This window comes from Theobroma cacao, chromosome 6 (assembly GCF_053813885.1).
Source record: "Theobroma cacao isolate CCN51 chromosome 6, ASM5381388v1, whole genome shotgun sequence".
NCBI classification, from domain to species: domain Eukaryota; kingdom Viridiplantae; phylum Streptophyta; class Magnoliopsida; order Malvales; family Malvaceae; genus Theobroma; species Theobroma cacao.
The window spans coordinates 21,168,348-21,182,148 of NC_142644.1; positions in this window are offsets into that span (position 1 = coordinate 21,168,348).

Sequence of the window (13,801 nt, forward strand, 5' to 3'; positions counted from 1 at the left end):
TTTTTACTGTCCAGGGGCAAAATGGTCATTTGCCACCCAAGGACACAATGGGAATTTTTAGAAAAGAATTTTTTTAGCCCCATTTGACTTATTGGAGTATGATTTGAGTATTGGAGTATAATTTGAGGGTTTGGCAGTGAAAAAGTTTAATTCCAGTGATTTCTAGAGTGTAGGGGCAAAATCGTAATTTTGCCACTCGCGGATAAAATTTGAGATTTTGAGAGAATTTAGATCAAATTTGACAAATTGGAGAATGGTATGAGTATAAGGGATGAAAAATATGTCTATGGGCAATTTTTCAATTTTTGGGGCAAAAATGTAATTTTTGACTTTTACGGGGGTAAAAGTGTAAATTTCAAAAATTACTCCACCAAGACTTTGGATAAGTCTGAGAATTTTACCTAAGCTGTGGATATTTGGGACAAGTGTATGGTGAAAATTTGGAAACAAATGGATGGCTAGAATTTAAGGAATTAATAGAACATTAAAAAATGAATAAAATAATATTATATTATTTTAGCCTTTAAAAAGGTAAAAATTCCGGAATTCTCATCTTCTTCAGCTGTCCAAACCAGGGGAGAAAAGGGGAAAAAAAAACAAGAATCCTACCTGAAAAATTTGGGGAAAATCAAGAGAAATCAAGAAATCAAGCATTAAAAAGGTAAATTTCATTGATTTTCCTTGTGATTTTCACTACCCATGCATTTTTTTCTCATTTCCATGCAAAATTAGAAAGTGGGTATGGACACCCATGCTGGCCAAACCTCCATGGATGAGTTTTGAGCTTGATTTTTGGTTGATTTTAATTGAATTAAGTGATTTTAGTTAAGTTATATTGAAATATAGCAAAAATAAGCTAGAAATATAATTTTCTCCCATTGAAACCCATTATGCTGAATTTTCTAGGGGAATATTGGCTGCTGATCTTGATGGTTATTTGAGGAATTATGATGAATAATGATGAATTATGAGCCTAGAAAAATAATGGAAATTTTCGGAGCAAAAATACAAATTTTTACCCACTAGGGGTATTTTCGTAATTTGTTATCAGGACTGATAAATTGCACCACACTGAGGGACATTAAGTCAATTTGGGTGCAATTGAGGTATAGAAACTGAAAAAAATTAATTTGGAGTTTAAACGGACGCGTATATCAATTTATCGGGTAAAAGACCGAAATAGGCTAACACCGCATTTAGGCAAAAATTTAGACATTTTTGCATTCCATATCAAGCATTAGTAGTCTAAATTAGTTTAATTTCAATTTACTACCAATGTGGTGAATGTCTCGATTTTTTTACTGTGTCAAGGTGGTGAGTCCTCCGATAAAGGCAAAGGAATTGCACCCGAGGACTAGTAGTCTGAGTATTTCAAAAATCCCCACTCTAGACACGGTGAGTAACCTTACCATCATTTTAATTATCTAAAGTATGTTTTTATTCGGTTTTGGTGAATTTTATGAAAATGAGTTCAAATGGTAAATTTTTATGTTTTGTAAACAAAATGAGTTTAAATGAAAATATTTTATAAATTGTCTTGAAACGAAATAACGATTTTGCAAATAGAGTAATTGGAGACCACTGATATGTTGTAAATTTAAAATTGAATTAATGGCTTATGTTATTGTATTGGTATGACTGGCTGGGCTATGTTTTTTATGAATTGTATGAATTGCTTTATTTTACCCTTGCAAGCTGGGTAGTAATATATTAGCCCTGTCATGCTGTCAAAATTTTATTGTATGGTGGGTTTGACCTGCTGCAGTGGGCTGGATTCTGTGGACTAGCCTATTAGAGGGGCACGGAATCCTGTTATATTTTTACCTCGGTTGGAGAGGCGAGTAGGGTAACTCCCGAGGTATAACTTTTAGAGTTCACTTCACGCCAAACCACCACGTGAAGGGGAACTCGGCCAACGCCAAGGAATGGCTATGTTTTCAAAATAAAAACACGACTTTCTAATAGCCTTGGCGGACTCAGTTGGGATAGCCCTCGGCCAAGGTATCCCAGATAACTGAGTATGATAATAATTTTTGGCATGAGCCAAGCTTTTTAAGAAATTCATAAGCCATACTGATTACTTGTTTTAAATAAATTGATTTCATTTGGTTGAAATAAGTTGAAAGATGATAAATTACAGTTTGATGAAATGTTTTAATTGTCTCCTTTTACTCGACTTTAGATATTTTGAGTGATGTTTGTTTACTCACTGGGATTTTATAATCTCACCACCCTCATTTCCACCCATTTCAGGCTCAGAATAGATTGTAGATAACTGATATCGGCGAGGATTACAGTTGAACTTGCCACATCCAAAGACTATAGGTTCATTTCTTTTTATACTTTTGGTCATTCGTGGGCCCACGTGTCACTGTAAATTAAATTCTATACTTTGGTTATCTGTATTACGGTATGTAAGAATTTATTTTGCTTTTACGCTATAAAAATTATTTATACAGTGTTCTTAAAATATCTTTTTATGTGAAAATTGAATATTTTATTTAATATTTTTATTTTATTATAACAGTCATAATTCCATTTTAAACGAATGTTTTAGACATCCAAAATTATTTTTGATTATGAAATATGTGTTTTCCACTTACATACTATATTTTTAGATGATTTTGAGATTTTTGGGATAAATGACCAATATACCCCTGTGAGACGAAAATTATTATTTTATTTGTTTAAGTTGTAAACAGTTTAAAATCTTTTAGAATGTGGTATTTGGAAACAGTTACCCACAGGGGAAATGAGAAGCTGATATTAAAGCCTTGCAGGGTTTCGGTTGACATTCCGGGTAATGAATGTCGATCGAAACATCGCGGCGGTTGTCACGGGCTCGATGGGAGTTCCGGGTCGTGACAGTTGGAATAGGCTCAAGTTTTCTAAGCAAATTATCTTGCAATGTTATCACTACATTTAACACCTTATTAAAGTGTTGACTAATTGTCTCATATGACCTTTTAAAATTTTGCCTAATAACTCGACTTTTAAGATGATGAGCTATAATATATAAGAACATTGCTACATGCTCATTTAAAAGCATATTCCTTATTGACTTCAACCTTCCAATATTTTCTAGCATCTTACATAGTTTAAAAAAGGCATGCCTATTCATTCTAACTTATGAAATACACGAAAAATCATTATCATGCACAAGTCGCATCACATACTCTCCATATGCATATAAATCTAAGTTATAAGTTCTCACTCTTCACCTACAATTTCATAAAACACAAATGAATGCCAACATAATCCAAAACCAAATAACAACAACACACATCTCCACGAAGACTATCAATGTAGCTAAAATCTTTTTTCTCCTATTTAAATTTTACACAAACCCAAACGAGCCATGGCTATAAAATTTAGATTTTCCATATCCATGAATTGTGTTGTTATGAAGAGAACAATAAACATAAAAATATAATAAATATTTATTGGGCCTAGTTAATAACTATTTATTCAAAAGCAAAATCATAGAGTCAATAACAATAATAATAAACACATTGCAATAGATAACCAAATAGAAATAAAATAGAAGGAAAAGGTATCTTCACTTGCTTGAGATAGGTTTCTCAGAGAATGAAGTTTCAATAGCAATTGAGAAGTTGGGTGAGTAGTTATTCTGACCACCTTGAATAATTATGAATGCCATTTCCCATTTAGATTTTATAAATTTAAAAAGCATACTCTCTATGTCTTAATCCAGGATGGCTATGTTACTTAGATCTATAGGGTATCATGTAAAGTGTTGCTTGTTTTAGATTAAAAACACTCTTCATGTTTTGGAGTCTCAATTACTATTTAAATAGTTTTTTATTACAAAACAAGTTTTTTTGAGATGCTTTAAGAGGTTTTAATAGTAATGTAGTTATTTCTTTCTATTTACATCCTTTTCTTTATAGTTTATACTTTGCTTGATTGGTGCATTTGTATTTATCTAACCTGCAAATGCACATAAAGGCATTTGCATCTTTATTTCCATTACAATGAAACCAACTCTGTTGTTGCATCTTTTATTAGGCGTGTTATCTTAACAAGCTTACAATTCCGCTAATGTACCACATATATCACATACAAAAAAACACCCAAGCTAGAATATAAAGAGACAAAAAACTACTCATTAGAGATGACGAAACTGACAATGGAAAAGTGGACGGTAGTGGAAAAATGCTATAGTGGATGGCTGGTTGAAAGAGAGAAACAAAAAATTGATTAACCTAAAATTATTCAAAAAAACTATTACCCAAGCTAGAAGAGAGAGACAAAGAATAACTCACCAGATATGGAGAAATCGACGATGGAAAAGTGGACAGTAGTGGATGGTTGTTTAAAGAGAGAAAGAGTCCTGAAGAGAAAAAAACTCACAATGGCTGATTTAGGTGTGGATCTAGATGGTTGGATATTATATAGTAAAGTAATTTTTTATATTGTTAAGGGATATTTGTGCCCAATTAATTTGTAAATCTATTCCCAGCCCTTTAGAGTAGCCAATACCAAGAGGGATCGATATTGGCTATTCAAGGCCCTTATAGAATGGCCATTTGTTTAAAAAGAAAATGAGTCTTGAAGAGAAAGAAACTCAAGATGACTGGTTTAGGTTTGGCTCTAGATGGTTGGATATTATATAGTAGAGTAATTTTTTATATTATGAAGGGATATTTGTGTCCAATTAATTTGTAAATCTATTCCCAGCCCTTTGGAGTAGCCAATACCAAGAGGGATCGATATTGGCTATTCAAGGCCCTTATAGAATGGCCATTCCATCTAACTAAATGTAGTTTTTGGTTGGTGATTGGAATAGGGGGAATGGAATAGCCATTCCCCTCAACCAAGCATGTTGTTTAAGTTCTTAACTGGTTTTGTAGAGGCTTACTTAGGCTCTTTTTTGACAAGAAAGGCTAAAGGTCGCATGACATGTGCCTAAGTTACTAAATTTGTAACAATTGGTATCAAAACAAGTCGGTCAGTAGCAAAAATAAATGGTTTTAGACTTTCAGCAATTGACTAGTCTGCATTTTCTTAAGAGATAAGGGAAACTCAAGGTGAAGCCAAACTAGGTAAGTCAAGTTTCAAGAACATGCTATCCATTTTAAACGGTTGAATATGGAAGTTGGAGGTGGTCATGGGTGAAATGAAGGACAAATTCGAGGAGGTCAAAGCTAACATCGATGAGCTGGGGTCCCAAGAAGACGAGCTTTATAAGGAGATGTAGTTGACACTTAATGAGTTGGTGGGCATGTTAAAGTAATGAGATGTTGCATTAGAGGAACTAGTTAAGGCATGGAGGAATGTGGTACATGAGCTCAAGGATGAGCTCACTACACTTAAGTCAACTATAGAGGGTGGTATGCCTATTTTCTAAATGAGGGCTCGACTAAAAATGTCCAAGTACAAGGAGTTTTGAGGCCAAAGAGAGGCTAAAAAGGTTGATAATTTCTTATGGAGTTTGGAATATATTTTTGAGGTATGAGGATCATGGATGTTAGCTTTACAATTGATCATATTTCGAAATGACAAAATAAAATGACCAATAATGCAAATTGAAAATGATTAAAATGTTGGTCCCGTTAATATGTGCTAGAGGGGGGTGAATAGCACAATTTGGCTCTTGATTGGATGAGGAACTAATTTTCAAAATAAAGAAAGTAAAAATAGAGTAGACAATGGATAATAATTTATAGTGGTTCGATCCAAGACCTACATCCACTATTTTGATTATCCAACCAAGGATTTTCCCAACAATTCACTAAGAATCTAGTGAAATTCACAAGCTTCCACCAAGCTTTTACAATGGTTTTTCGTAGGCTTAGCAACAACCTTTACACTAGTTTTTCCTGGGCTAAACTAAACCCTAAAGTGGTTTTCCAAGGCTCAACCATAACCTATAACATTCAAGCTTTCCCAAGCTTGAACAACCCCTTAGAGTGAGTCCCTCACTCTAAGTATACAAGAAGAAATGGTAAAACAAAGTACCTATGATCACTGGATGATATGATTAGTACAAGATTGAGTGCTAATCACAAATGCAAAAAGTAGGCGTTGAGGTGCAGACAAGTGCAGTGAAACTTTTCTGGTTTTTCAACTTTCTATAGCTCAAATCTCATTCAAAGCTTCAAAAAACTTCTTTCTCATTTATTGGAAGACCCTTTTATATTTGAAGATGCAACTCTGATGGCAGTTGGGCAGTTTATACCAGTTGAAAATAGTTGAAGATGAGTTCTAGTCGTTAATTTGTCTTGTAGTGCTCTGGTTCATGTTGCAGATAGAAAGCTCTTAGTCGACTAACTTGGTTGACTAAGTTGATTCTGTTTCTAGTTTGCAGATTCTGGCAGAGAACACTTAGTCGACTGACTTGGTTGACTAAGTTGGTTCTGTTTCTCAAACTCTTCAGCCCATCATTTCTCCAATTTGAAATTTGGTCAACCAATGTTCTTCTTTGTTTCACCAATAAGTTTCCTCCTTGTCATTTAGTTATATCTTGTTGAATTTATCTTTTTTTTTTTCAAAAATACTTTTTGAAAGGTCAAGAGATTAATTTCATATAATAATTTCCTACACACTTAAATAAAGGAATTAGACACAAATGAGTGGGATTGTTTTATTATCATCAAAAACTAATGGAGCCAACATAAAACACTTTAAAACCTTTTGAATACCTATATTAATTTTGGCTAAGTGTTTTACAAGTTTTTGTTAGCTTTAAAATGATTATAGTTTTGATTACGATAAAATAAACAAATTTGCTTGAATATTATTTGAATGATCCTTGACAAATTCTTGAAATGATTTAGCTCTCATACATTTGTTCGTACATGATTACAAGCTTGATTGTTTTAATAGTGTGAATTCTTGGAGCTATTGAATTATCACACACTTGTCCTACAAATGTCTACAAGCTTGAATGACTTAATTGTATAAATGTTAAATTTGTTTAAAAGAGTTCTATTTATGATCCCTCTAACATTTAGCTTTAAGAAGTTGAAGTTGCAAGATAGGTTCTCAAATGGAGAAGTTTATCTCAAAGCATTCAAAGATTATCAATTTATACTACACTAAGCTTGCTTCAAGTGATCTTAGAATGGCCAAAATTACATGCTAAAAGGTCATGGAATCTTGAAGAAACAAAGCTCTAATTGATTTTAGAGCAAGGCAAGTTGATCTTATGGTAGAACGAGTAAGAACAACCGAGAAAACTTGAAAAAAACATACCCATAATCGACCCTATGAAACCTATAATCAACTTTATGGCAAGACTGATGAAAAATCATAAAGAAAAGAAGCCATAGTTGACCCTGATGAAGTTATAATTGACCTTGGTATAGTGCTAGTCGACTTTTCAAGCTCTGATGAAAAAAATGCAAGCTTTTTGGAAGAGGATCGACAATAGATTTTCAATACTCGACTATAGATGATTGTTAGATGCAAAATTCAAAAGGAAAGCAACTAGCTTCTTGTTTTAATCATCTCTAATAGCTCAAAGACTTCTCCACTTATAAAAAGACCATTTGGAAGCATTTCAAGTTAAGAAAAATGAAAGAAAAATGGCAAACTCTTGAGGATCAAAGTCTTGAAAGAAAATGAGAGAAACTAAGCCTTTTTGAACTAAAATTTCTTTGTGCTTTCACTCCCATTATTATTTCCGATCTTCATATCAAATATTAAGTATTTTTCCTCCATTGTACCTATTTAGCAAAATTTATATTTTAAAGGCACTTTTGCTATTCTTGTAAAGGTTCTAACTTAGCTTTGAAAAGTAAGTGTAACGGTTATGGTTGATCTCGAAAAGAGCCATTGTAAGGGTTTATGGTTGAGCTCGGTAAAAACCATTTTGTAGATTATCGCTTGATCTTGTAAAAAGCTGGTGTAAGAGTTATCACTTGATATCATGAAAAAGCCATTGTACTGGTTATTGCTTGATCCTACTAAAAAGCAAGAATCCTTTTAATGGATTGGACATTCCTTGGTGACCCAAGGGAGTATATATGCACTTGAGAAAGCCGAATCACTATAACATTCTTGTGTCCTCATTTTTATGTTTACCATTGCTTTAAATTGTTGCACTTGATTTTACAAAACTCATTTTATGAATTGCTTATGTTTTGATTTCATATTCTTCAGATAATTTGTTTGCCTTTTTGTTAAAAACATTTTTTCATCATCAATCCTTATTTATTCTTGGAAATATTTTTCTTGTGTTACACTTATTTGATTTGTACTTGAAAAACATTTTAAGCATCTTGAAAGTGATCATTTGTCCATACTTGATTGAGTAAACTTCCTCAAGATGTGCATATTTATTAAAAACTTTTTTGGAACTTCACTTACATGTTTTGAAAATGAGTCATTGGTCAAGGGTTGACTATAAGATCTTAGAGTTGACTACAAGATGTTCAAATTGTTTTAAAATGAGTTCTTCACAAGCATAGTCAACTAGAAACTTGTTGTAGTCGAATACAATAGTGTTTTCTAGTTCTTCAAGTTCAAAACAAACTTTTTAAAAGTCCAATTCACTTTTCTCTTGGACATTATTGATGGTTATTCATTGAGCTAACATTTCTAATAGTTTGAAAAGCTCAAAAGTACTTGAAAACAACCTTTCAAGGCATGGGTATTAAGACCCCATATAAAGGTATTGAAACCTACCCAATTAAGAAAAAATTAACTAGAGTTAAAAGGTTAAGTATCAAGACATCCCTATCATGTATCAAGACTTCAACAACCTGATAGCAAAATTGAAGAAACAATGGAGCTAAATATCGAGACATGCTGAAGAACTATCAAGACTTTAGAAGATAGAAGCATACTGAGTTACAAGGTATCAAGATATAATGGACAAATATCGAGACATGAGCAAATAGAAACATTTGATTTAACAAGGTATCGAGACCTCACTTGTAAGTATCGAGACATGAGGAAACAAAAGCATTTTATTGTGTCATAGTATAGAGACTTCACCTACAAGTATGGAGACCCTACTTAGATGCATCGAGACATTATTCAAAAGAAAAAGGGCAATATGAAGCAAGCATTGAGACTTCTATCAAAGGTATTGAGACTTGGCCTAAGCAAAGAGTATCAAGACTTCAAGGAAAGTATCATGACTTATCGCCTAACAGGTGGTTGTAATGGCTAGTTTTGTGTCACATCCCAATTTTGAAGGATCGTGATCGGTGTATGGACCTATGTGGGTATGACCTACTAGGCCCAAGCAAGCCTTAGACATTATGCATGGGCTTGACATCCATTGCATTCTTACAATATCCATACTTTATAATAATATTCACAACACAAAACATTTTTGCCTCTTTATGGAACTTCCTAACATAACGGGTAGAACTTCATACATTCAACCACTGCATAACTACCATCACACGGCCATGGAACTTCTCAATATGGTGTAAGGTTTTATTTCATTTCATATCAATATTCACATTATATATAAAACATCAATGTTTCAGCATACATTCCATGCCTTTATCATTTATGGTCTTTTTACCATAGTATCAACGTTTGTTCGCACCCATTTTTGAAGCTCAATACAATATTCACAATAATCAACAAATAAGTGTAGATAAACATTTATTACATAACCAAATATCCCTCATAACATAAATAAATAAGACTCGACTTGACATATTGCAGAGTGTAATGACATTAGAAGGTTGGAAAGGAAATCTTTACCACACCTACCAAGTATGAGCTAGGCTACTACTCCACAAGGCACCTAGCTAAATGAGCTATTGATCTGTAAAACAAAAACAATGGAAAATAACAGGTGAGTCACAAACTCCATGAGTGGTTATGGGAAGGGGACAAGCCAAGGGGAAGAGTTTTTGCATTAAACCATACTTTGCAAAAACAATATAAATTTCATAAACATCATCATGTACCTTTCAAATATCAATAATCCCATTTCAAACATTTTTAGATAAATGCATGTGAAATCAATGATACGTCAATGGTTATATAAGATAGTGACAATTTTAATTGAAAATATTTGCAAGGAGAGAACAAGAGATTTCCTTTCACGGGTACCCATACCTTTACCATGGGTATGGTGACAATTTTAAGATAGTGACAACCTTTTCGCATGAGAGGTTTGAAGACACCATTGACCATCATACTCATTAAACTCATGTCTTCCGTTCAAGTCATAGTCACTAAATTAAGGCATCTTTCACATCATTAACCATTTATATACATCATCATCAACACATTTATGCACATAAAATTCAAAATTTCAAAGTGGTATTCTTACCCTCACAGTAGGCATTGTTCTTGTGGTATTCTTACCTCTATGGTGGGTTTAATTCATGTGGTTTCTTACCCCACGATGGGCTATAATCAAGTGGTATTTTTAACCCCACGATGTGTTATAATCAAGTGGTATTCTTACCCCCATTTATTCCAAAATTAAGGTTAGTACCTAGTTACCTAAATTTAAGAATGAATTTTTTTAAAAGGGAGAGATTGTGAAACCTCACTTTTTCATTTAAGGTTAGATTTGTAACCTAACTTGGTGAGCTATTAATTTAATGTCTTTAAACATGATTATGGAACCATTTTGACTTAAGAAATTCCTATTTTGATAAGCATACATGTTTATATGAGAGTTGGTACCTTTATGGGGTCAAATGGGATGGTTTTGGACTTAAAAACAACATTTTAGACAAAATATATCGATACATGTTCATCATGTATAGACACATTAAACCTAGAAAGAGATTTTGATGAACATGTATTGATACATGTTAATCATGTATCGATATTAGGGGTGTGCAAACAGTTATTTCGGTTAGCTCAATTTTGGATATCTAATAACCAAATTAACTTAACTCATATTTAAAAATAACCAAAATTGAAACTCTACAAATAACCAACCTAACCTAAACTGAACTAATTCTGTTAGTTGGATTTGATTTCTAAAAACCAAACTTGAGAAATTTTTTATTTTTTTGTTTGTATATATTTATTTATGTTGTATTTTTTTAATAAATCAATACTACAAAAATATTAAAATAATAATAAAAAATTATAATAAATAAGATGGATACTTATATAAAAAACAACAAATAATTTAAAACATAGATAAAAATAACAATAAATAATTTTGAGCAAATAACTTAAGTTCAATTAGGAAAATACCTAACCGAAACCCAATTGCATTAATTTTAATAACCGAATTATCCTAACAAAACTATCCAAAGAACCAAACTAACCGAATCGAAAAAATCGAACTCACTTTAATTCAGTTCAATTGCTCAGTTCGGTTTGCATTTGCACACCCCTAATCGATACATGAAACTTAGGGCAAAATGTATCGATACATTACCTTTATGTATCAATACATTAAGTGCAGACTTGAAAAAAATTAAGTTATTTCAGTTTTTTCTCACTTATTTAAAACCCTAAAACCTCATACTTTACCTTATTTGGTTAAAAATGTGGTTTTTCCTTGAAAACCCAATCACCCTTTTTTTCTTTTTCCTCAACTCTCATATTTAACAATAATGATAGATTTCAAGCATTAAAAGTCCCCTTCAAGCTTGGATTTTGATTCTAGGAATTTTAGAAGGTAAAGTTCTTTGTTTTAAACCCTTGAAACTAAGGTTTTGATTTCCCAAAATTTATGGATTCTCAGAAATTGCTTTATTTATGAAAAATTTAGGTTTTGAGTTGATTTTGGAGCTCTCACGCTTACCAAGATAAAGTTGTCTTAACTCTAACTAGAAGTAGACTCAAATCCTTTAGTTAGAGTTAAATTAGCTACTAATTTATGGATTAAAAGACTGTTGGAAAATATTTGTGGAGGAATAGAGGGTTGTTAGTCTAAGATTATGTTATAGAACTAGTAACTAATGATGGAAAACTTTATGATAGGTATTGTGAAGAAAGTTTGAATTTTTGGAGAACCAAGTGTTCGATGAAAGGTGTTAGAGAGCAAGGCACGCTTTTTTGAGGTAGATGCAGCATTTTTAATTATTTTAATATAATTAAACATGCCTATTCTACAACCTTGTATATGAATGAATTTCGATTTATTTGTGTTGTGAACAAAGGTTTACAAGTACATTTAGATGAAAACTATAGACTAAGTATATATAGTCTACTATGTATTAATTTTAAGCATGGGGAACAAGCTTTTCAAAGTTTTTTGTCATCTTAAACATCTCATTTGTCTATGATTGATGTATGATTGATGGTTTTAAATGTTAATGTGAGAAAAGACTTCTCCTTAGAGAGTTTATGGTATTTATGGATATTTAACTCATAGTTGTTGATATGGTTGATTGACTTTGGTTATATTATGTCTCAACCTCTTGATATGTTAGTGATTGGACTCACCCCTTTATTTGATTGAATTTTGAATATTGAATTGTTGTATTATGATTGGTGAATCATATCGAGATAAGGACTAGTAGCTAGCGTGGGTATTCGCTAGCCATTGTGCACAATGACTTACAACTTGAGTCGGTAGAGGAAATTTTTTGCGACTCGCTAGATATTGGTAGCTAAAGGAGTTCTACCCTTTTTATGAATGGTTGTTGTCTATTAGCAATGGACTGTTCTAACAAGTGTGATGACACTTGGTGATTTGGTTGTCCTTGGGTTAGTGCTCCACGGTTTGATTGCATTGATGTCTAATGAGTTAGATTTAAACTACGAATATTGTTTGATATATTGAATTCATATAATAGATGTTGCCTATTTGATGATTGAATGATGATTATTTGACTATGGATGAATAATATTGTCACGACCCGGAACCTCCCTCAAGCCCATGACAATCGCCGCGACGTCCCGATTGACACTCATTATCCGGAATGCCAACCGAAACCCCGCAAGGCTTACATATCAGTTTCTTTCCTTTCCTATGAGCAATCATTGTTAAATATCGAGTTTTTAGAGAATATATACTATTTTAGATCAAGAACAATCAAAATAAAATTTTCACCACATAGGGGTATTTTGGTCATTTTTTTCTCAAAAATTTTGAAACTGGCTAAAACGTAATATACAAGTACAAAGCACATAATTCATATTCAAAATGAGTTTAAAAGTCTAAAATCTTCATTTAAAACGAAATTACGGTTATTTGAATATAATAAGAAAATAAAAGAAATATTAAGGAAAATATTCTATTTTCTTATAAAACAATATTTATAGAGTTATACGTGAATAATTTTTATAGCGTAAAAGCTAAATAAATTTATACATACTGAAATACAGTAAGCCAAAATATTTAATTTAATTTACAATAACAAGAGGGCCCCTGAATAAACAAAAAGTAAAGAGGACTGTGAACCTACGGTTTGAAAAATGCAGATCTAATGGTAGTCCTCGATGAGATCAGCTATCTACAGTCTATACTGAACCTGAAATGGGTGGAAAGGAGGGTGGTGAGATTATAAAATCCAATGAGTAAACAGACATTATCATAAATATCTAAAGGCGAGTAAAATGGAGGCAAGTTTAAACAACAAATTTCAACCCATTTCATAATGTTTTCAATTTGTTTCTTAAACCATAAAATATTTGTAATTTACCAAAACAGTTGTTAAGGCTTATGTCTTTTATTAAAACAAGGCTCAAGCCAAAACTAATCCTCGGGGATACCTTGGCCAAGGCATCTAACCGAGTCCGCCAAGGGTGTTAAAATATTCACACGTGAAACACATTTTTATTTTTAAAACCAGCCGTTCCTTGGCGTTGGCCGAGTTACACATTCACGTGGGGGTTCGACGTGAAGTGAGCTCTAATACTACCCCGGGAGTTACCCTCCTCGCCTCTA